Source organism: Delphinapterus leucas, chromosome 10 (assembly GCF_059928025.1).
Source record: "Delphinapterus leucas isolate spDelLeu-1000000601 "Yukka" chromosome 10, BTC_Dleu_Yukka2, whole genome shotgun sequence".
Classification (NCBI taxonomy): Eukaryota; Metazoa; Chordata; class Mammalia; order Artiodactyla; family Monodontidae; genus Delphinapterus; species Delphinapterus leucas.
In genome coordinates, this window is record NC_143138.1 from 33,254,723 (window position 1) to 33,278,731 (window position 24,009).

The 24,009-nt window shown below is 45.2% G+C and overlaps 1 protein-coding gene across 20 annotated transcripts in view; it reads left to right on the plus strand.

The window, feature by feature from the left end:
• TRERF1 (transcriptional regulating factor 1) overlaps positions 1-24,009 on the plus strand; it is a 230,156-nt gene that overhangs the window by 50,517 nt on the left and 155,630 nt on the right. Inside the window, exon 1 of one of the 20 annotated variants that reach the window (XM_089918718.1) lies at positions 19,795-21,951. The exons of the other annotated variants lie outside the window; for them this stretch is intronic. The gene's annotated coding sequence lies outside the window, so the exon portion shown is untranslated. Of the gene's footprint in view, positions 1-19,794; positions 21,952-24,009 lie in introns of those variants that run through there. 20 annotated transcript variants of the gene reach the window in all.

Below are 24,009 nucleotides of genomic sequence, written 5' to 3' on the forward strand. Positions count from 1 at the left end.
AGGGAGTAATACTCACTCTTGGATCCTGATAGGGATAGGCCAGTGTTATTGATAGGCTGTCACCATGCAGTGATGTAAGATGTGGAGATCTGGTGAAGGATGCCTGTGGGCAGCCTCTGCTCTCCAGCCGGGGCTTTCACCCTCTACCACCCCTCCACCCCAGTCTTAGCATCTTATCTGCTTATAAAGTAGCAACACCAACTGATTTGAGTTTCACCTCCTTTCATTTCCTCTCTCCTGTCTTCTGGTTCTGGGGCCATAATGAACCAGCCTAACCATCAAAAAGCCACCAGCCTAACCATCAGTCTCCGAATAATCACGTCTACAGAACTAAAAATACACGGTTGCATTATAATGCAGATGTACTGATAAATTAAGGAGGAAATTATTGAGTCTACAGTTGTCTACTGATGGTTGTCCCAACCAGAAGTTACATAGGAAATAAATCATTTCACCCTAGTTGGTTCTGGGCCTGTAGCTTATTTAGAATGTAAGGCTAAGGAGGCCAAAATCCTGCTTTGAGCCCCACTTGGAGATTATGACAGCGTCTTGATTGGTTACCCGGACTTGACTCCTACTTCTGCCCTCAGATGGCCTGCCAAGCCCTTGCCAGCTGTCTCTCACTGTAGCTGTACGGTGCGCATAACTTGGTGTGATCCATCTTCAAGGCATACCTCCTACTGAGGATGTCAGGCACCCACCCCACCCCCCTTTTTTTTTTTGTAATATAAAAGAACATATCTCCCATTTGCTAGGCATTTGTTAATGTGTGCCCTGGGTCAGTAAGGTCTTCGTTCTTATGTATTAGCTTAACTTAGGCTTATTTGAAATAATTAATTCAATAAAAATGATTGAATCCTCACTGCGTGCAGAATACCAGGCTAAGCATTACATCGAGGATTGGCAAACTTTCTATAAAGAGCCAGAGGGGATTAAAAAAAAAAAAAAAGCCAGAGAGTTAATATTTCAGCTCCGTGGGCCATGTCTCTGTCCTGAGTACTGAGCTCTGCCACTGTAGCATAAAAGCAGCCACAGACAACACGTAAGTGGGTGAGTGGCTGTGTTCCCGTCAAACTGTGTTTACAAAACCAGATGGTGGGATTTAGTAGCAGGCCACAGTTGCTGACCCCTAGTCTGTCTCTTTCAACCCCTTTGTTAGAGACATTGCTATGAAGGAACCAGACCTGATCATGACCCTCATGGAGCTTTCATTCCACTTGGAAATAATTCTTTGCTACTGTAAATAACATTGCTTTGGAACCACACCTGTTATAAATAGTTGACAAGTAGCTTTTGGGGGGCATTGGAAACTGAAGTAACGATACTGAAGAAAGTTTCTAGTGAACACTCAGTTCTATTTATATTATCCACCCCTTGCCTGGGGGTACTGTGTGTACCTGATTTGGCATGTAGATCCTATTTTTGAGTTGCTCTTTTTCCCACTTAATTTTGCCTGCATATTTCTATGCATTGGCCTGGATTGTATAATTTAGTGGCTACATAGTATTTTTTGCTGAGTTAAGTAAGGCATGGCATGTGCTGGGGGGGAGGGGTGGGGGGTTGGGGGCGAGTGTGTAGTAGGCATTTGTTAGATGTTTGTTTCCAGTTGCAGTAAAAACCCTTCCAGAGTTGCAAAGGAGCTGGTTTCTGCAGAAGCTCCACTGGTGAGAACTGTGAATTTGGGAGACTCTGGGAGAGCCGGGTGTGGGTGATTTCCTCGTACCAGCCTGCTGGGTGACACCCAGCCTCTTTGAGCCAGGGACCTGCCAGGTAAATGTGTCGTCAGCAGACGCTTGAGTGACAGATAGCACAGTGACCTTTTACTTGAGCACCGCTCCCCAAGTGCAGGGAAAGCATTTGTGGGCTGCAGAGCGAAACTTGGAGTCTGAGGAGCTTTGTGGGGGCTGATGGGGAGGAAAAGCAGCCCATGCAGAGAAAGTAGAAAGCCTGGGGCGGGGGGGAGGTTGGCAGCAGGTGTGTGGAAAGGGCATGGGTTCTGGGGCCAGACCGCCCTTGATTTGACTGTGACTCTTGTCCCTTATATGCTATGACTGGGCACTTTCGTAGCCTCTCTGAACCTCAGTTTTCTGTGTTGTAAGATGGGGCTGTCATATCCATTCCATGGAGATGTTGGGAGGATCAGAATAGTCTAGCAGGCACATAATACAGTGACTGGAGTCTAATAAGCACGCTGTGTGTGTGATCGTTGTTATTTGGTGTGAAGCGTGTGGCCCATGTTAGGCCCGCAATTCACAACAATAGATGTTATTTTACTATTATTGTTATTGAGGAGGCACTAATGGCCCTGGGTGGAGACTGGACTTGACTCTGCCCTCTTGACTCTGCCCTGGGTGGACCTTTCCCTCCCTTCAGTCCAGGTTCAGAGGTACCACCTCATCACCTCTACCCCCTGAATAACTCAGTTGGGGAGGTCAGACCCCAACTGGTGAGCCCAGGCTTTTAACAAAATCAGATCAGAGACTGAAGACGAACTGGATAGTCTCATTTACTTAGCTCTTTATGCATTCATTCATTCGTGCGTTCATTCATTCATTCGCCATACACACGGGGGCCCTACTTTGTGCCTTGGTACAGTGTGCGGTGGTGAAGAAAACAGGCATGGCGATGGGCTTTAATCAAGTAATCCCACAAATGTTTAATTATAGACTGTGATAAGAGCTGTGAGAGAAAAATACAGGGCCTCTAGGTTGGGATCTCTGTCTCTTTTTATGAGACACTTAATTTCATTACTAATCAGGGAATACAAATCACAGTGAGATTCCATTTTATTCCCATTTGATTGTCAGACATTAAGAAGCTGTGCGGTAGCAAGCATTAGAGAGAATATAGATCACTGTGGCCTCTTATGTGCTGCTGGTAGGTGTGTAAACAGATGCAACCCCTTTGGAAAACAATTTGATATTATCTTGTAAAGTTGTAAGTGCACCTACTGCGTGACCTGGCATTTCTACTTCTGCGTGTAAAATCATCATGAGAAACGAATTCGTGTGGGCACAGGTGGGGTGTACTAAGAATGTTCCTTGTGGCACAGTGGATACTAGCAAAAAAACTGGAAACCCAGATGCTTATCAGCAGGAGAATGGGTCAAAACACTGTGGTCACACGATGGGCTGTTATCTGGCAGCAACACGAATGCACACCATCTCCATGCAACGATATGAGTGAATCTTAGTCTCCTAAGGTTGGATTTATAAAAGCAAGACCCTGAGTGTTCCATACGGCATGATACTTTTGAAATAAATTTTAAAGTCAACAAATATTTTAAAACACATTATTTAAGGGTGCAGATATATATAATAAAGCCAATAAATGTTGGGCGGTGGGTTCATGAAGCTTCGTCCTATTGGGAGAGACTCTTTTGAACGTGTTTGTGTTGAGATCCCTAAGTGCAGGGATAGAGGTAGGAGCCAGGAGAAGCCAGCTCTCGTTTTGAAGGCACAGTAGACTTTTTTTACGTATTGCTTTGTAAACTTTTTTAAGCCCAAATTACAAAATGTTACCCATCAAAGTAGTGACACTAGGTGCATGTGTGTGCATTTAATTTCTTTTTTTATCACCACGAATGCATTTTTTTTGATGACCACAAACGCAGATAGGATATTGGAAACCGTGGCCATATCTAATATCTATCGTTTCTTGCGTGTGCAAGGTGGTGCTGGGAGATCTCAGCTCTGAAGGGCTGTGTTTGCAGCCAGGTGTGAGACTCCTTGTAGCAGGGCCGCTTTCACCATGAAGGGACAGATGTGGCTGGGTGATGAGGCCTTCTCGGTTTGGTTCCAGGGTTTGCAGGTAGAGCTAGTTCAGGGATAAGTAAGAAGGGAGCACTTTCTGCCTGTAGATTTGGGCTCAAATAGGCATATTGGAACTCTTCCTCACTTTCCGTCTTCTTGTCAGTGGGCCTTGAGGCATCCTAATCTTCATTTGTGGAAGGACAGAGGAGGGAACACCTTTGTATGAAAGAACCAGCTTTCAGAGAGGAGGTGGGGATGGGCTGGAGGAGACCAAGCTGAGTTCCTCTGGATGAAGAGCGCATCTGTTGGGAAGGTTCAAAAAGATGCTCTTATCGGGCTGCTTGACCTGAGGAGACATAGAAGCCACCAGAGGAGCAGAACGGCCGCTAAATGAGCATGGCATCCTGGGCAGCGGTAATTGAAGGAGGAAAACTTGCAGAGGGAGGAAGGAGTCCAGAGGAGGGGATGCGGACGAAGAGGGATTGGGAAGCCGGATCACACACACTGACTGCTCGAGAGAACAGGGGATGCTGCACATGCTTGAACATTTAACATGTGGAAGATGGAGCAGAGTTGTTCTGTGTGGTTCCAGAAGGTAAAGCTAGAAGTGAAAGGTGGAAGCTATAGGAGGAGGTATTTGCTCTTCGTATAGGTCAGGGTTTTTCAAACTGCAATTTCCATTAGTGGGTTGTGCAGTCAATTTAGGGATTAAACCAGCAATTAAAAAAAAAATGAAATAGAATAGAAAGGAAAGAATAGAATAGGAAAAAAATCTTGAGTGGATCAGCTGTGTATGGGTCAGCATTGTTTCTTGAAAATATTTGTTCATATAAATATTTATTTATATGTATGTATCGATATTTTATGTTCTGAGTTATGGTATAATATCTTACTAGGGGTAAGGTGGAAAAGTTTGAAGGCCATTGTTATGAGCTACAGTTAATAATAATACTTACATTTATTGAGTACATACACTGTGCGGGCACCTTGCTAAGTGCTTTATATACATTTTCTCATTTCAATTTTACAATGACCCTTTTAATCAGATATTATTGTTCTAGTCTTAGAGATGAGGAAATTCAAGTTCACAGAGGCTAAGTGACTTTCCCAGTGTCAAGGAGCACGTAAGAGGCTGAGCTTGGAATTGAACCAGAGTCTGGGTCTCTTAAAAGCCTGTGCATATGTCAGAAAGAGAAAGACAAATACCATATGATATCACTTGTATGTGGAAACTGAAATATGACACAAACAAACTTATCTACGAAACAGAAACAGACTCACAGACATAGAGAACAGACTTGTGGTTGCCAGGGGGGAGGAGAGATGGGGAGGGATGGATTGAGTGTGGCAAATGCAAACTGTTGTATATGGAATGTGAACAACAGGGTCCTACTGTGTAGCACAGGGAACTATATTCAATATCCTATAATAAATAATCATGGAAAAGAATATGAAAGGGAAAAAATATATATATGTATTACTGAATTGCTTTGCCATACACCAGAAACTAACACAATATTGTAAATCAACTATATGTTAATTTAAAAAAAAGTCTGTGAAATAAAACCCTACCTGATTAAAAAAAAAAACCTGTGCATATAATTATGACCATCCTCCACTGTAAGAAGAACCATTGGAGCTTCCCTGAAATGGCCCAGGCTGCCTTGAAAAGGGCTGGAAAAGTGAGAATTGTTGGAGCCTCTGCTGGGTGGCCACCTGTCAGGGACAGTGGAGACAGGGGGATTGTACTGGATCCTAATAATCCCCCCCGACATTCTATGGCATAGCCCAGGACGCCACCTGTCCCTCTCTAAGGTCAATTCCAACTCTGGGGTTTCTTTGATTATGAATTGGAATGTGATTTAATTAATAGATTTAGATTTGTTTAGGTGGGATTTTTCTTTTAACAGGTTTTCTAATTTTTCTGTAATGAATGTACATTTATTTTATGATTGTAAAAAGTCATTAAAAATGAAATGTTTTCTGGAGTGAACACAAATCAATTTTATAATTTAAAAAAGTCATTGAAAAGAAAATAATATTACAGTGCAACAAAAGACTTTAATTAAGAATTCTTGCTGGCAAGTTTGTGAAGACAGCTGGCAGCTTGCTGCTCCTCCTCTTGTGTGGGCTGGGGCAGCTGTGTGTGGACCACAAGAGGCCACTGGTGGATAGGTTCTCTATGGACTGCAGCTTCTCATCAATTGCCTGGACCAGCCCACCCTCCCTTCACAGAGCAGGATGAGGCAGGGACCATGGCTTGGGGGAGCCCCTTTTCCCTCTCAACTATAAAGTAAAGCTTCCATTGATTCTGTTTAAAGCTGGAAAGGATCTTAGAAGTCATCTCCACTAACCTCTTTGTTTTAGAGAAGAGAAAACTAAGTCCTTTTCTTAGGGGATGGGACTTTGCTTTGCCCTTGACCCACTGCATGGGGAGCAGAACTGGACCAACTCTCAGATGGGTTATATTATGTTGCTTCCCCCAAGAGAAGGGGAGTCCTGAAAGTTGGTTGAGCTTGTGGGGGGAATAAGGAGCAAAGAAGTGGCAAACCTTCTAATTTCATAGGTGAGTTCCAAATTGGAGGTGAAGGGAATGTGATTTAGTTGGAAGAACCTCAGCCTGGGAGTTGAGCGACCCAAGTTCTGTTCCCAGCTTTAAAACTCACTGTGTAATCTTGGGTGAATCATTTACTCACTGCTGGAGGACAGATTAATTCTTTTTCCTCACGTATTGCTTAGTCAGCACACAGCAGGAGTACTCACCTGCAGCAGAGGATGTCCTTGGGCTTATTTCCTTTCAGAGCCAATGGCCTAATCTTCACAGAGGAGTTGCCCTTAGCCATGTTCTGTAGAACTTTAGGCCACAGGTATAGGGAGTTCTTCAGATTGGTGGGTGCTAGCCATCGGGGCACTTAAGAGTATGGTAGTTGCCTGAGCATGAGGTGCAGTCTCAACTCTTTGACCAACTCCTCAAATTCAGGGATTGTGTTTTCTGAATCCCCACAGTCCCACAGTGTGTGGTAGGGTGCTGCATACTTTAGATGCCTGATTCACTGAATTGATGACGTGTGTTGTGTGAGTGGTTTGTGGGTCACATGGGAGTGGGGTCTAGGTCTACATTCAAACAGTCTGATTGTCACTCTGCTGACGGACCACCCGTGTGAAGCTTAAACACAGGCTGTCTGATTTCAGAATCAAGCCATGTCGAGGAGCTCTGTGTTTTGTGATGGGGTGGATTTGAAGTGGGTCACTCTGTGCCTAAGTAGGCGACCCGAGGGAGGGGCTCAGGAGCAGGCGGTAGGGAGAGGCAGAAGCTTCCTCTAGGCTTCCAAGTTACCCCAGGAGATGGGTACATTAAGGAAGTCACTAGGATTGTGGCAGATCATGACCGGTTTTCAGATTCGTCTCAGATGGGTCATAAGAGAGCTGATAAATCTCTCTTGTGTGGCCCATCTTGGGTACGAGAGTCTCACAAAGGCATTGTTCCCTTGACCCGGGATGTAATGCAAACGTTACCCTGCCTGACGGCCTCAGCTGAGAGGGAAGGCAAATGCAATTGTTGCTGGAGTTTGTTTTACTCTCTGTTATCAAAGCTAATAATATGACACTTTAAGGCTTTATGACTTGATTAGTGGCATCCGCCCTTGAAAGAGCTGGCTTAGGGCTGCTGTTAAAGGTTATGGGAGAGTAATTAAATGGTAGTTGTGAAATGCAGGGGTGGTTTCTATTTACCAATGGCCTTGCGGGAGCCCTGCCAGTTACTGAACCACCCCCCCCCCCACCCCGCCGCCAACCCCCGTGGTGAATTTTTCGAGTAAATGAGTTAGTTAGTTTGGGTGCTCTGCTGTTGACCCCAGACAACCCTCAGTTTTTTCTCTGCCTGTGGTTAATGCCTTAATCTGCTGCCTGGGAGCCCTCATCTAGTCCTTTGCTACTCAAAGAAAGCATAGCCCCAGGACCAGGGGCATCAGGCATCACCCAGGAACTTCTTAGAAATAAATGCAGAACCCATGGTTGCAGAATCAGTATCTGAATTAAGATCCTCAGGTGATCTGGGTGCCCTTTAAGTTTGAGAAGTGCTGGGCTAGCACATATGCCCCCTGAGGTTAGAGATTTGTGGCAGTGTGGTTTTTATCGTGTAGTGTAATAAACTGTTTAAACTCTAGTGCGGCGGTATGATTCCCAGTCTGCGTCTTTAATTAGAGTCTGGACTTGTGTGTGTGTGTGTGTGTGTGTCCATTGTCACTTGTGGCATCAGCATAGGGTTGTGGTTTACAGTGCCCCCCACAGCTCGCCAAGTTCTTGGCACAGCTAGTCATTCCTTTGAATGCAAGTCTGGCATCCTAGAATGTGGGCCATGTGACCAAAACACCACTTTCTTCCTGTTACTCCCCTGCACAGGAGCCCACGGTGGCTCCCACTGCCTGCTGTGTCATGGCCAGACCTCTTGCTGGGGCTCCCAGGCTTATCTGCCCCCTTTTCTACACCACTAGCACACTGGGTTGATCCTCCCCCAGCCTGGCTTTGAGTCCCTTGCTTGAAGTGTCTTTCCCACTGCCTTCCTGACCATCAGTGATTCCTCTGTTCTCGGCCCTCCTGATTTGCTCTGCCGTACTGGGCTGCTTACTGAGGCCTTGCGGTTACTTGTGGGCAGGTCTTAACCCCTCATTCAGATAACACACTTTTTTTTTCTTCTAGTTGTATTGAGATATAATTGACATACGGGCAGCATAATGATTTGACTTACATACATCATGAAATGATTACTGCAGTAAGTTTAGTGAACCTCCATCATCTCATACAGAGAATAAAAGAAAAGAAAAGAAATATTTATTCCTTGTGACGGGGACTCTTAGGATCCACACCTTTAGATGGCAGGAAGACCCTTGTATGCCAGGAACTCCGGGCATCTGGCAGGTGCCTGATGAATGAACACCTGTGGATTGCTTGGTGCCAGCCATCAGGAGGCCGAGGATTTGGTGTGAGTTGGGTGAGGCAGGCTGCTGGCTCCAGTGATGGGGTAGGGGCTGGTGAGGGCTCCAAAAAGAAGCCCAGGGGAGAGTGAAAGGGACTCCACTGAGGGGAGGTGAAGGGAATTGGTCCATTCACTTCCAGTCCTTCCCTGATAGTACTGGAGGTGAAGGAGGAGTGCCAGCGTGTTTCTGGTTAATTGCAAACCTGTCCGTTTTCATTTTATGTGAATCTGGTGGTGAGAGAAGAGGGGCGAGGAGGGGTGAGGAACAGGGGGTGCAGAAATTAGGAACCAGGCCGTTTGGGTGTTGTCCTGGTAAGGTTTGTGGTAGAGGCTATATTTACTTCTTACAGCGATGCTGGTAAGATCTTTTTCTATGTTTAGAAATAGTTTATGTAATATGAGAATATGTGTTCTGTAAAAAAAAAAGAAACCCTGAAACTAGAATAGAATAAAATTTAAACAGACCAATTACCATAGAAGAAATTGAGAAACGTATCAAAGAGCTGTTCCTTAAAATAGTTGTAGGACCAGACGGTTTCACAGGTAAATTTTTTCAAATATTGAAGGTGCAGGTGATTCTAATGCTATTTAAATCGTTCTAGAGCAAAGAAATAAGGAAGGAGTAAATTCTTTTTATGAAGCTAGTGTAACAAAACGTGACAAAAGAGCAGTATGGGCCCACACAGAACTACAGAGTGATCTTAGTTTTGAATATCGATGCAAAATCCTAATAACATAATTAGCAAGCAGAATCCAGCAACCCATTGGAAGAACTCCATGGGCATGTGGGTTTCAGAACAGGAATGCAAGGATAGGTTAATTTTAGGATTCCTATTAATAAACTCCCCATATTAAAGGATCCAAAGAGAAAATAAGATGCTGAAAAGGTTTATGAAATGTTAAGCCTCTGTTTCTAATAAAAACTCATAGGAATAATTAGATACCTCCTCATCGTGAGAAAATGTATCTTAATCAAGCTGGTAGCCAAATTTTGCTTAGTACTGAAATAGTGCATAGTTGATGCATTCCAGTTAAAACCTTGATTAAGTACCATAATTATATAACCTTATTTTGGAGGGATAAGCTGGTATAATTGGATAAGAGAAAGAAATAAGAGGTGTAAAAACTAGAAGGGAGGGGGCCCAAACTAAAAAACAATAAGAGAATTCAGTAAGGTAGTTGAGTGCATAATTAATGCACAAAAATCAGTAACTCTCCCGCATAAACAATATTCAACTAGAAAATATGACGGAAGAAAAAAAATTCCATTTACGTAAGCAACAAAAGAGAGAAAAAACTAGCTATAAGCTTAATAAAAAATATATTTATCTGTTACTTCAATGCTACTAAGGGACATAAAAGGCTTAAACAGGAAGATAATATAACCCTGGCTAGAAGGAGTCAGTGTTACAAAAATCCTATACATTTAAGATGTGATCACAATAAAATTACCAATAGGATTATTTGGGTAGTAGAAAACTGATTCTGAATTCACATGGGAAAATAAGCATACCTGAAAATATAAAAAAGAAAAAGAGAGGAGGGGGTAGCTCTAACAGATATTAAATATTTTAAAAGCTATAGTGATTAGGATAACTTGGTACTGAATAGATTGAACAAATGATGAGACAGAATAGAGAACCCTGAAATAAATAGTGGTGTTGTGTGTGTGTGTGTGTGTGTATAATTTGTGATAAAGGCAGTATTTCAAATTTGTGGGGAAAGATAGTAACTTCATACCAATTCCCGCCTTGCGGGAAGCACATTAGGCAGGCTCCCTACTTTGTGCCTTAGATCAAATAAGTCTATCAAAGATAGATCAAAGATTCAAATGAAGAATGAAAGTATAGAAGTACTAGAAGAATTTTTCTACAGTCTCGGAAGAGAGAGACATTTCTAAGTTTGACACAAATCCCAGAAGACATAAAATAAACTATTGATAAATTTGACAACATAGAAATGAGAACTTCTGTATGAGAAAAACAGCATCAACAAAGTCAAAAGATATGTGATACTGTGAGGAAAAAAATATTTGCAGCATATATGATAAAAGGAGCTAATTCTCTTAATATGCAAAGAGCTCTTAGAAATAAAGAAGGAGCATTAAATTAATTGAAGAATGGGCAAAGGACAGGAACAGGAATTCACAGGAAAAGAAGGGTAAATGAATCTTAAAAAGAAAAGATGCACAAACTCTTTTATAATAAAACATACAAATCAGATCTACAGTAAGATGGCACTTGTAACCTATTAGATTAGAAAAGATCAAAACTTTTGATAGTAAGCTGAGTTGGTGAGGGTGTAAAGAAAAGGTACTTTTGTACATTGCTGGTGAAAATAAATGGATACAACTGCTTTGGAAGGCGATTTGTGATTTTTATCTGAATTGTTAATGCCCATATCTTAGGGCCCAGCGGTTCTCTTCCTAGGTATCTGCTCTAGAGAAATATTCACGTACATGCACAGTGTTCATGGAACATTGTTCTCATAGTGGAAAATTAGAGACAGCAATGTAACTGTCCATCAGTAGGATGGATAAATATTCATTTATTAATAAGGATAAAATAAAACAGACGGTTCAGACCATTAGTGGGTCAGTAAATCAACTTGGTGGGTTTTGACACAGTGTGAAACAAAGAATAGAAAATAACAGAGTGCATTGCACAGAGTGGGTAAATACTGGGTGAGATTTTTGTTTCAGTTTTGCATATTCACAAGTGTGAACTGGATCACATATTTCTTACTGTGGAACTCAGTCAACAAAGTTGGAAAAACACTGCCAGAGTAGTTGAAAGGAATATATTAGGTTAATACCTTATGATAAGAATAGATCTCAGAAATGTAATGTTGAGTAAAAAAAGCAAAGCTGCAGAATGATATGTACAATGTGATGTCATTTTTGAAAAAGTATATTTTTGGTGGAATCATGTATTTGTACGAAACAGGCCTGAAATATGTGCACCAGGCTCATATCAGAGAAGCCGCCTGGGGACTGGAGTGGTATTGAGAGAGGCCTCAGCTTTAAATTACATCCTTTAATTTGTAAAAAGCAAAGCATGAGTGTTTTACTTGTATATTTAAATGAGCAAAAAAATGTTTACTCATTATATGGAAGGACTTTGCAAGGAATCCATTAAACCCAGGTGCTTTTCCCTTTGTTGATTTGCGTTTTTCTAACTCATCTTCTTTTACTGATCAGTTTGTGTCTTTCCTTTAGCTTTAATTTCAGTATCTTATAAATTTGTATCAGCTTGTTAACTTGGGTTTTCAGCTATGAGTTTAAGATTGCATATAAAATTCCTTAAACAGTGTGTCAGTGGCTCATTTATTGGGTCTTTGTCTTTCCTAACTTTTCCAGCTTATTCTTTTGGAATTAATTGGGCCTATGGTTCAGTAATCTCAGATATTTTTTCTAAGAGCCAACTTCGGCTTTTATTCTTTTCCCTGACATTCGCTCATATTCTTGTTTGTTAATTCTATTTTCACTTTTCCTTTTTCTCCTTCCTTTTTGCCTTCCACGAATTTCCTTCGAGACAGGTATAGCAGTGCTTCTTAAATTTTAAGGTGCCCACGAATCACCTGGGGCCTAGAGTCCCCTGTTAAATGTGGATCCTGATCCAGCAGGCTGGGAGTGAGGCCCCAGATTCCACATTTGCAACCAGCTCCAGGTGGGGCTGATATCTGAGGAGTGAGAAAGTGGAAACAGTGGCACCTGCTTCTCCTCTGACCTTAGGGCACCAAGTATCCAAGTGTCCAGTATCCAGCAAACCCACCAACTGTATAAACATGATGCTTCTAAGTATGTCCAAAAAAAAATTCATAGTGTTCTCCTTTAAAGCAGTGAAGGTGGGATGCCCTGACTCACCCAGTTACTTTCTCTGGCTTCACGTGTGACCAGCCACACACTCACCCTGTGATCTGAAAGGACAGAAGAGAGTTTGTGGCTGCAGAATTTCTCAGGGCATATTTGGTTGGTTGAGCTGACTGCCTTCGCTCAGCACAGCTGTCTAGACTCTGCTGATTTAGCTGACTTTTTAGGTGCATTTGGATCGGTTGTTCTGAACCTTTTTGGTGGTCCATGGACCTTTGCGGGAATATGATGGAAACTATGTACTTCCCCTCCAGAAGTATGCCACCCCCATTTATGGACACTGAAACACCAATTTTTCTTTCACTTGTATGGGCTTCAAGCACCCAGAAGCCTGTCTGTAAATTTAAATAAGGACCCCTTATTTAAATGGTGCTGCTAAGGGGAAGAATCCCAAGATAAGGAACACAATGCACAACTCCCGTGCTCCCTGTGGTAGTGGGGGCCTGCTTGGCTGGATGCTGGTTCCCCTTGTTGTGGCCTGTTGAGCTGAGCGGGGGCAGACGCACCCAGACTCAGCCTGTATCGCTTTGGGGGAGGGCAGCCCACACATTACTTCCTGCGGCTCAACCTTGCCCTCAGCTCGCAGAGTCACGTCTAGCCTGAGGAAGCGGAGACTCAGATCCCTTCCGGCCAGGATTCTGGGCTCAGTCGCTGTTCTGGCTTTGACATGGCAGGGCCTCCTGCCTTGTTCCCGTGTCCTGTTTCCTTCTCTAAGTCTCAGTTCTTCTGAGAGGCTTCTGTGTTGGTTCCTGTTCTGCTGACATGCCTGATATCCAGGTCCTGTGCTGCGGCCGAGACCCTGTCGTGGGCTTTGCTAGAGACAGCAAGGTGCGGTGGGAAGGCATCCATCTGGATTCCAGCCCATCCACTTACTGGCTGTGTGGCTGTGGTATATTACATAACCCGACTGGCCTCGGTTTCCTTACGTGGGTGACGGGAACTGTAGACTATACCTTTAAAGAGGACTTGGAAAGATAATTGTGTGCCGTGTCTGGTGCATAGTATGTGTTGCTAACCAGTAACTGGCATGACTAGTCCTGCTCCCGGGGGTTGGATCTGTTGGATGCAGCTAGCTGGGGCCTTGGTAATCTTCATAGATGTCCCGATGCCTGTGTTGCCGAGGCTCATCTGTTTCCCCCCCGCCCCATCACAGGGCTTTGCCCACTTGTTGGGACAGTTCAAACCTCATCTTATGCTGTTCCCTTCCTCAAAGGCACTGTGAGGTCAAACTCTAGCTGGAGTTTTCCAGTACCTCCTTGGACAGGAGGCCTGCCCAACAGACCACAGCTCCTTTGTGTGTGCATGGAATTGGGCTGGCTTGTCCATGCCCTACTGATCCCAAGAAGGAAATTACCAATCAATTTCACTTAAAAATACAGCTGCAAAAATCATCAGTGGAATAAATTAACAGATGAATGGCCTCACTACTTTGGGAAATATTTATTGTGTAACTCCCATCCACTAGTCATGGTGCTTAGCACTGGTGATTCTTCTGTCCTGGGGCCGTGATGGAGTCATGAGGCCCGTGGGGGTTAGGGGGAGGGGTGGAGCAGACCTGTGGACATTTGATTGCATTACAGTCCCTGTGATACATGTGGTAGTGGAGGGCGGGAGGACTGTGGGAGCCCAGAGGAGGGGAGCTGGGAACTCTATTTCAAAAAAGTAAGGGTTGGGAAGGCTTCACTGAGTAGGTGACGTTTGAATTGGTCCTTGGAGGTTGATATCTCCAGATCCTTGTCTCTTAATTTTTTCAGATAAATTTTATAGTCACTTAACAAGGGCCTTGAAAAATGAGTTTTGAAAAATTACCAAGCATGGCTCATCACAGGAATATATGCGTGGTTCAATACAAAGAGACTAATATTAATAGAAATAAACCACAAAAATCAGAACCCCCAATATTTAACATAGTGCCTAGAATATAATCGATACTCAACAGATATCTGATGAATGAATGAATTTAGTCTCAGTAGATGCAGAAATATACTGGAAATAATTGTATGTGCATTAGAAAGCATCGTAAACCTAAAAATAGGTGTGTTAGAGGATTTACCCCTAAATATGATAAAGAGCCTGCCTGTGTATAATGACATACCAAGCCTTTCATGGGGGCTGCAGGTACGGAGTGGAGAAATTCTAGAAGCGTGCTCTGCAAAACAGGAACTAAACCAAAATGTCGCTTATCGCTACTCTTATTTAACATAGTTTAACAGATGCTTGTCATAACAATATAGGAACAAAAAGAAACTAGAGGGATTGGTATAGGGAAGGAAGAGATAAAAATATCACTGTTTGCAAATGACACAATTTCTATTCAAAGAAAATTACAAAATCCTACATGGATGCTTTTGTTCAGAAGTTACAGTACTGGAGGGTCAGTATCCCAGGTTTTTGCCTCGATTTCATGCTCTGGCAGTTAAAATTCCAATGAAATGCTTCATAAAGCATGAAAAATGATCATAATAATAATCAGGAAAAATTGGTGGGCAAGCATACTAAAGGATGTTTTGAAAATCTTTTAGCAGTGGGCTCCTCTAAGCAAACTAGGCAGGTAAGCAGTACTTATTAAAACTGTACAGCATTAGGATAAAACAGAAAAATGAGAGATGGGTACAATAAAATAGATCTAAATAAATAGAAGGCTCTTCTGTATGGCAAATTTGGAAAGGCAGAAAATAGTGAAAGAAATTATTTAAAGTAAATGGCTCTTGGGAAGAACTAGATCACAATATGAAGAAAATGAACTCAGACATGTGTCTTATATTTATAAATTCTAAATGTATTTAAAACTTAGTTTTAAAAACTCTTTAAAGGGCTTTCCTGGTGGTGCAGTGGTTAAGAATCCGCCTGCCAGATGTAGAGAATAGACTTGAGGACACGGGGAGGGGGAAGGGTAAGCTGGGACGAAGTGAGAGTGTGGCATTGACATATATACACTACCAAATGTAAAATACCTAGTGGGAAGGAGCCGCATAGCACAGGGAGATCAGCTGGGTGCTTTGTGACCACCTAGAGGGGTGGGGCAGGGAGGGTGGGAGGGAGACGCAAGAGGGAGGGGATATGGGGATATATGTATATGTATAGCTGATTCACCTTGTTATACAGCAGAAACTAACACAACATTGTAAAGCAATTATACTCCAATAAAGATGTTAAAAGAAAAAAAAGCTAAAAAATATCAAAGGAAAAGAATCCGTCTGCCAATGCAGGGGACATGGGTTCAAGCCCTGGTCCGGGAAGATCCCACATGCCGTGGAGCAACTAAGCCCATGTACCACAACTACTGAGCCTGCGCTCTAGAGCCCGTGAGCCACAACAACTGAGCCCGCATGCCACAACTACTGAAGCCCGCGCACCTAGAGCCCGTGCTCCGCAACAAGAGAAGCCACCGCAATGAGAAGCCCGCGCACCGCAACAAAGAGTAGCCCCCGCTCGCCGCAACTAGAGAAAGCCCACGTGCGTAGCAGCGAAGACCCAACGCAGCCACAAAAATAAAAAAAAAAACTCTTTAAAACTCAGAGAAGGTAGATGGAATATTTATCCTTGCTATGGAGAGCAAATGTGTTTGTGAAAATTCCATAAAAATGATCATTGATGAAATGGGATGTGTTCAACTATAAAGGCATAAAATCTATAAAGCAAAAATAATAACCATATACCCAGTCATTTCATGGTGGGCTTATGTGGCCTGAGGTTGGGGTGGTGCTCTCACAGTGACATGTTTACAGCTGGGGTGACTCAGTAAAGTGGATTTGTTTTTCCAAAAAAACCCCATAGTAATTGTGATAAAGGGGACCGTATAGAAGAGGGAAACAACTGTGATAAACTGATGGATGAGAACATGTTGTCAAAAGTATGCCCAGAACTTAAAGATCAGGATCTTTAAGGTAAATATTCGGGCTGTATTGGTAAAATAACCAAGACATAAGAACAGATAATTTCATATGAGGCCCAGCTGAGTGAGATGTGGAGAACAGTTCAATTTCCTAAACACGAAAGATATGTACCACTCTGAGGTAGTACTCCAGTTGGCCTATCATATTAGCGACAAATTGATCAAATTTATAAAACCCACTGTTGAGGTCCGTGGGAAAGAAAACAGGGTACCACCGTCATTACTGAGACGGAGAGCATGGCAACTTTGGACTGTAGTAGCAGTGACACTGTTTATACCTTTTGACCAGTATTTTTACTTCTGGGAATAAGTCCCACAGAAGTAATCCCAAAGGGGCAGAACACCAACTTGTCCAAAGATGGAAAAAAATTGGAAATCATCCAATTGTAGGTAATCCGGGAAAGGTTCAGTAAACTCGGACAGCAGTTTGGAGGAATACTTAACCCATGTAGAGACTGGGGATTACAGTTATGTGTATCCAGAGCAGCATGGGGTAGCTCACCCGTGCTCACAGCAAGCTGGTAAAAATCTATGCACACACATTGAAAAGAATCTGGAAAAGTGCAGAGTTTATTTGATGTGTTTTCGATCAGGTTCCCCGCCCCGCCCCCCACCGGTAATATTGTTAATATATAATGCAGGTTTTTCAAAGAAGAAAGGAGGGGAGGAAATAATTCTGGTAGTAAAAAGGGGAAACGTGGGCAGCGTATGGTGGAAGACAGCCCTGGGCAGGGCGTCCACGTGGGCTGGATTTGAGTCACTGCATTGCCATGTGGTTTGGGGAAAGTCACACATCTTCTCCAGCTTCCCTTGTCTTCCCCCTAGAAGGAGGTAATGGTGACACCCACCAGTGAGATCCCGGGAGTTCTTGCCTTCCAGACAAACACTCTTTCATTAAACAGCTTTGCAGCGTGCGGGGGGCCCTGGCTGCTGTCCTTCGTTTTGTGCCCGTCTCCGCTTCTAGGGCGGCAGTAGGGAGGGGGAGGCAGACAAACACACCCCAGAACTAGGCAGGCAACAACCGTTGCGGATAGCCCTGCGAAGGTACTGCAGCCCCCAGGAAAATTAAGCAAAGAAACAGGGGCCCTTTCTGTTTCAGAACTGGTGATGTGGCCCAAGGGGAAAAGACAGAGCCTTAAAAGAGAACATTCTGGTAAGCAGATTCAGATTTACCATGCTGTCGAACGTTTTTTTTAGAAGACTCACTTGTGGACAAGGCAAGAAGGGAAGGAGGCCAGCCACTTCTCTGGTGTGTTTGGGACACTTTGGGGCCTAACTAGTAAATTCTAGTGTGGAGCTCCTCTCCTTGGGAGTTGGGTGACCTTGAACTTCGTAACCTGAGCCCCAGATTCTTCATTGTGAAAAATGAGGATAACCTCTCCCGAGTTTGTTGTGAGAATGACTTAGGATGTTGTGCCTAAATGTTCTCTGTGCCTTCAGTGACTATTTGTCAAGGTTTTTCCAGGATGCATGCCAAAAATGGCACGATGCTGGATCCCGTAGGGAATACAGAGCCGTCTGAATTATCGTCCCTGCCTTTGGGGAGCTTGTATAGCCTGGGGGTCGGGGGGAGGTTACATGAACCCCTACAAAAGTATGTCATGAGAAGGCAGCAAGGTCAGGGATGGTGTTTTTAGGATGAGGGAAATCAGGCCCTTCAGGGTGAGGGATGAGGGACTTGTTAAGAGGCAGAGTGTGGGGATGCCCGAGAGAGAGGTGGTATTTGGTGGGAGAAGGTTCCAGAAGGCCTGAGATGGATTTAACAGCCCTATAGGACGTCGTGAACACATTTGTGGCTGTTACCTCGTGTGGGCCTTATAGCAACCTGTGAGGTGAGGGCGCTGAGGTTTGCAGGGACTGAGGGATCCGAGCTCCTTCCTGGGCTGACTGGGCCCAGGACAGGGTCCTCTTGCCCGCTGTCCTGCTCTTGCATCTGAACCACACACCCTCTCAAGAAAAGCAGTCCCGGGCACTTCTCCCTCTGAGTGAGGAGAGGGGCTGAGGAGAAGGGGATGAAGGGGCAGGAGGTTTTTGAGGTGGAGAAGAAGGTGAAGGTCATGAAAGGGGTCTGACTGATTTTCGGGAGGCAGTGATAGGATGTGGGACCTGGAGTCAGTCCCAGCTTTACAACTGCCATGACTGTGACCGAGTAAATTAAGCCTTCTGAGCCTCAGTTCCTCCCTCTGTAAAATGGGGCCATTCAGCTTACCTCCTGGGTGTGGGAGGACTAACTCATTTATATGTGCAGAAAGTGTTCAGCACTTAGTAAGTCTTCCATACGCGATAGCTGCCGTGATGATGATTGCTATTATTATTTTATTTCATTTTTTTGTAATTATGAAGGATTGGTGCCCCCTGGAAACAAATAGTTGGCTTTGATGCCTAGGTGGTCAGTAACTTTTTACTTCACATGGGCAGGTAGATGCTTCTTTCTCTCTGCCCCTATTTATTTTCAGTTTAAAGCAACTAACCTTTATTAAACACCTTCTATGTGTCAGACATTTTGTTCTGTAACTTTACATACATTATCGCATTTAAATCCTGCCAGTAATTCTTTGGGGGGTGGTTAATTATTCTTGTTTCTCAGATAAGGAAACAGAGGCTTATAGAGTCCACAGGAGGGGATCCAAACTCTGTCTCAATCTCTGAGCAAACATCCGATGGGCACTGGGTGCAGGACCTGGTATCTTAGGGCCCTAGTGAGCCCAGTGCCCTGCCCCTTCCTAGTCAGTGAACTGGGACATACTGGGCGGGGGCAGGGGGTGTCCGTTATTGCTGCCTTTTCCCCCTCCAGATTTAACTTCGAGTCAAGGTATTTAACCCCTCAGTGCTCACTCTTCTGTGGTTACATGACAGTGATAACAGCAATTAATTGGAGGGTGATTGTAAAGATTAAATAAGATAATACCCAAAGCTCCTGAGCACAGCTGCAAGTGGTGGCTGCCGTCACCCCGTCTGCAGCCTCAGACTCTCCCCAGCCCCCTGGGAAGGGAACCTGTTTGCTGGCTTTAGCCTGGGGGATGGGTATATAACAGCCTTGATTAAATATGTAAATGCTTCAGGGACAACTCCAAATCTCTGTGTTTGTGCCCGTAGCAAGAGGAGTTTGCTGAGCATTGCAAGTGTGAACCTACCTCCACTTTGGATGAATCCAAAGCAGACTTGGTGTGAGCGTTTCCTAGTACGAGAAAGCAGGCAGTCCTAAGGTCTTGACTTCTTGGGGCCTTGGGCTCTGTGGTTGCTTAGCCAGGACAGGAAGGAGGAGTTGGCAGGGAGAGCAGTTAGAGAGTGGGATCAAGAGGAGGGAGGAGAGTGGATTGCTGGGCTGGGAGGACAGGGAAATGAGGCTGGGTGGGGCCCCTGACCGACTAGAGGCCCGTGGATCAGCCAGAGGCCTCCAGGCTGGGGGCCGGGGGGCCAGAGGTCAGGTGTTCTGAGAGCTGAGCTTCTTGGGGTTAGCCTTGGCTGTGGTATTCGGGACAGCTGGATTGGGGTGGAGGGTGGAAAGGAAAGGGGAGTCCCCTTAGGGGGATGGAAACCCATGATGCAGCCACAGAGAAATCCAGGAGGGAGAGGAGGTGCGCCTGTGCTCCTGTCATGGGGTGGAAAAGAGGGTGTGGGATGGACAGCCAGTTGGTGACTCCCTGGTTGTGGAGGAGAGCAGGGGAGTCTAGGGGGAGCCCCAGTTTTAGGGCAATGACTGAGAGGAACCCAGCAGAAGCAAGGTGGAAGGGAAAGATGCAGAGCTGACGTGGGACATGTTGAGTTTGAGAACCTGTGAGAACAGAAGGTGGAGGCGTCTGGTCAGAACAACGTCCTGGCTGAAGGTGGGCGCCATTTGCAGACAGGCTCTTGAAGCCCCCGGTGTGGATGAGCCCAGCAAGCAGAGTGTGGGCAGATGGGCGGTGGAGTCCTGGAGGACACTAAAGGGATAGGACTGGAGGCCGCAGGTTGGAAGGGTATAAGCTCCAGACTGGTTTTTATAAAACACCCCCCTACATGCACCCCCTCTCTGCTGCTTAAAATCTGCCCCATGGCCTGCAGCAGGGAGTCCAAACTCCTTAACCCAATGTGTAGGTCCTGTCCAGAGCAGACCTTGTACTAACCTCCCAGGGCTGCTGTGACAACGTACCAAAAGCTGGGGGACTTAAAACAACAGAAATGTATTCTCTGGAGTTCTGGAGGCCAGAAGTTTAATATCAAGGTGTCGGCAGGGTTGGTTCCCTCCAGAGGCCCTGCGGGAGAATCTGTTTCACGCCTTGCTCCTAGCTTCTGGTGGCTCCCATCAACCCTTGGCGTTCCTTGACCTGTAGCTGCATCGCTCCAATCCCTGCCTCCGTCATCACATGGCCCTATGTGTGTCTGGGTCTTTGTTTTCTCTCCTTATAAGGGCACTGGTCATTGGATTAGGGTAGGTTTAAGATGACTGTGACCTCATCTTAACAGTTACATCTGCAAAGACCCTATTTCCTGATCAGATCATATTCTGAGGTTGCCGGTGGTCATGAATTTCGGGGGCGGGGGCACCATTCAACACAGTATAGGCCTCGCCTCTTCCTGCTTTTTTGGCCTTATTCCCACCTCCCACCACCATGGCCTCCTTTCGGGAAGATGTCCAGAGCCAACCCTAGCTCAGGTTCATTGTCTCCGTCTTATGAGCTCCCCGCTCTGCGAACACCCCAACACTCCCTTCATTGCGCATGTCCTCCACCAGGCTTGAGCTCCTTGGGACAGGGACCAGGCCTTAGGTGTCCCTCCTCACTGCAAGGTAAGTTGGCATTTGAGAGCCCAGCCCCAGAGTGCCCTAGAAGTGGATTTGAGTCCTGGCTCCACTTACTTAATCAACCATGTGACCTCAGCCTCAGTTTCCGCATCTGTCAGATGGAGCTATTAAATGAGAATTTAATAAATTAAATGAGAAAAAGTATGTGAAGCAGCTAGTGGGGAACTTAGGGTCTCCTTGAGGGTGGTTGCCGTGTTTTTTTAATTCACCTTGTGTATTGGCACTTGGTCCAGTGTCTGACTTGGTAGGTACTGTATAAAATATTTGTTGAATAAGTGATTGCATGAGGAGACGTAGCTTGATGAGAAGGGACTCTGCTGTGTTTATGGATGTGACCCTCTTAGAAGCCCCCCTTCCTTCTGCTCTCGGTCTCCAAGAGCTGGGTAATTACAGTTTGAGTTTTAGCTAAATGCTGGCGAGTGACAGTGAACGGGGGTCACAGTTTGAGTCAGGCTCACAGCCCTGTACCCGGCGTTTCTCTTTCATGTGGATGGAACAAACTCTGGCTTTTTACATTAGCGGTACCTATGGTGGCTGCAATAGATGAGTCACCATTTACTGTAAAGCTTTCAGCTGCCCGGCAGACATATGCCAGTCTGGAGTGACAGTGCCTTCTGCGATCAGGCACCCCAGCCACGAGCATCTAAAGAGGGAGAAGTGGTAGGGAGATCTTGGGTGAGGATCCATAGCCCTCTTAGCTTCCTGCTTCCCAAATTTCCTGCTGGACTTTTATTTTGATCTGTAGGCATATTTTTGCAGTCACTTAAATAAGCCTGTGCAAATTTGCGTCTGCTTGCTTCTAAGCTAGAGGTTTATGCTTCTGTCTGGTTTTGGTTTTACGTGGAATATTAATTTATTTTTAAAGCGGCCTACTCCCGTTTCTTGATTATCGGCCACTGAGAGCAGTGGTTCAAAGCCTAAGAACTTTTTTTTTTTCCTTTTAAGTAGAACTGTCTTTGGCTCCTCTTTGCCTGCAGGTGATGGTTTTCTTTTCCTTTCAAGAGATGAACCTGTGAAATTCCATTTGGTCTCCAGTGGTAGACAGGGCTTGGGAATTTCAGTCTTTGAGGATGAACTTGGTTGTGAAGAACCGAAAAGACTGGCAGGCGCAGCATGTTCCCTCTTGCAGATGGGGCTGGGTGGGGCAGGGTGTGGGGAGCGGTGAGTGGCTGGAAAGGCACCCACAGAGTGCCCTGTACGTGCCTGGCTCCATGCTAGGAACCAGCTTCCCTGCAAGCAAGCTGTGTGGCCAGGGCCTGGGGCTGTCATGGAATTTCAAATCTGATTGAACAGATACAGCCTTTTTGTGCGTGTCTGTGTGGAGATCTGTGCCATGGGGCCTTGCGCAAGTTATGTCACCTCTCAGCCTCAATTTCGTCCTCTGTAAAATGGGCATACTGACCCTTTTCTCAATCAGGTGGTTTTAAGGATTCGATGAGATATTTAAGGCACCTAGTACAGGCCTGGTACATTGTAGGGCTCAAAAAATGATCGTTGTAATTACGAGAAGTGCTGTGAATCTCTTATTTTGAGAGCGTGGATGGTGGAGGGAGCCTTTTGGTGAGAAGAGGGGAGTTAAGGTGTTCCTTCTAGGTAAGCAGTGGTCAACTCCCTGGTTTTTGGTGGTAATTAATTTAGTATCTTAGGTTGGCCTCTGTGTTCATTTGACATGTTTCTGCCTCTCCACCTTGGATTTGCTGTTGGCCCGTGTGGAATACCCCCTTTCCCATCCTCCAGGGCCCGTCCCCTCCTCTTGGGCTTCTCCTGTGATTGGTCAGACCATGCTTCCCTGCTGTATTTAGAGGATGGCCATGAACCCCTGCCGTGTAGTTCACACCCTCCCACCTTACTCTGGCCAGTCAGAGGAGGTGGTCCCAAGGCCCCAGTCAGACCCCGGGGTCTCCCAGAGACTTGTGCCTCCCCTGGAAGCAAGAGGCTGTCGAGGACATCTGTTTTGGATTCTGAAATTCGGGGTGCTTTGGGAATAGCTGAGGTTTATGGGGACAGTGGTGATGGACTGAAATGAGAACTTGGGGACATTCAGGATAGTGGTAGCTGTAGCTGGACATTATCTGTGGTGAAGGATAAAGGGGCTGTGCTTGGCTTCCGCCTCCTTCCTCGTTGGTGGTGTCTCCTGAGTCCCTCCCTTCTCCCCTCCCCAGCTTCTGGAGGGGAAGATTCTTCACTTAGAGCAGAGCACACTTTCTTCCTGAATTTGCCAGTCTCACTGTGATATGATTGCCTCTTTTAGCCCGGTGTCTACTGCCCTCTCCCATGGTACAGTCCTTGCGGTAAGGGAGGCTTTGTGTCTTGTTTGCAGCGGCATATCCCTAGGACATGCCCTCAATAAGCCAGTGTTGAGAGAGGGAGTGAATGAATGAAGGGCCGGATGAAAGCCCCGCACAACGAGAAAAATATTCAGACAGGGTGAAAGTGCTGCGCCCACCCCTGCAGGAAGAGGGTGGTTATAATTTGTTATTCTTTCTTCTCTGTGTGTGTTTGTGTGCTGGATTGTGTAGCCGGCACTTGGGTTGTATCACGTTGATCCACAAATCCCTTTGCTTGGTTGTTCCTGGTGCAGTGATGATGTGGCATCTCTGAGGCGGCTGGCTGGGACAAGGGGGACAGTCCACGGCTGGGATCTCTACACTAAAGATGCGGGTCCTATGACCTCTGTTTCATCATAACTGGGTCCGATGGGAGGAGGGAAGCCCACTCATGTCGGGTGGGTCA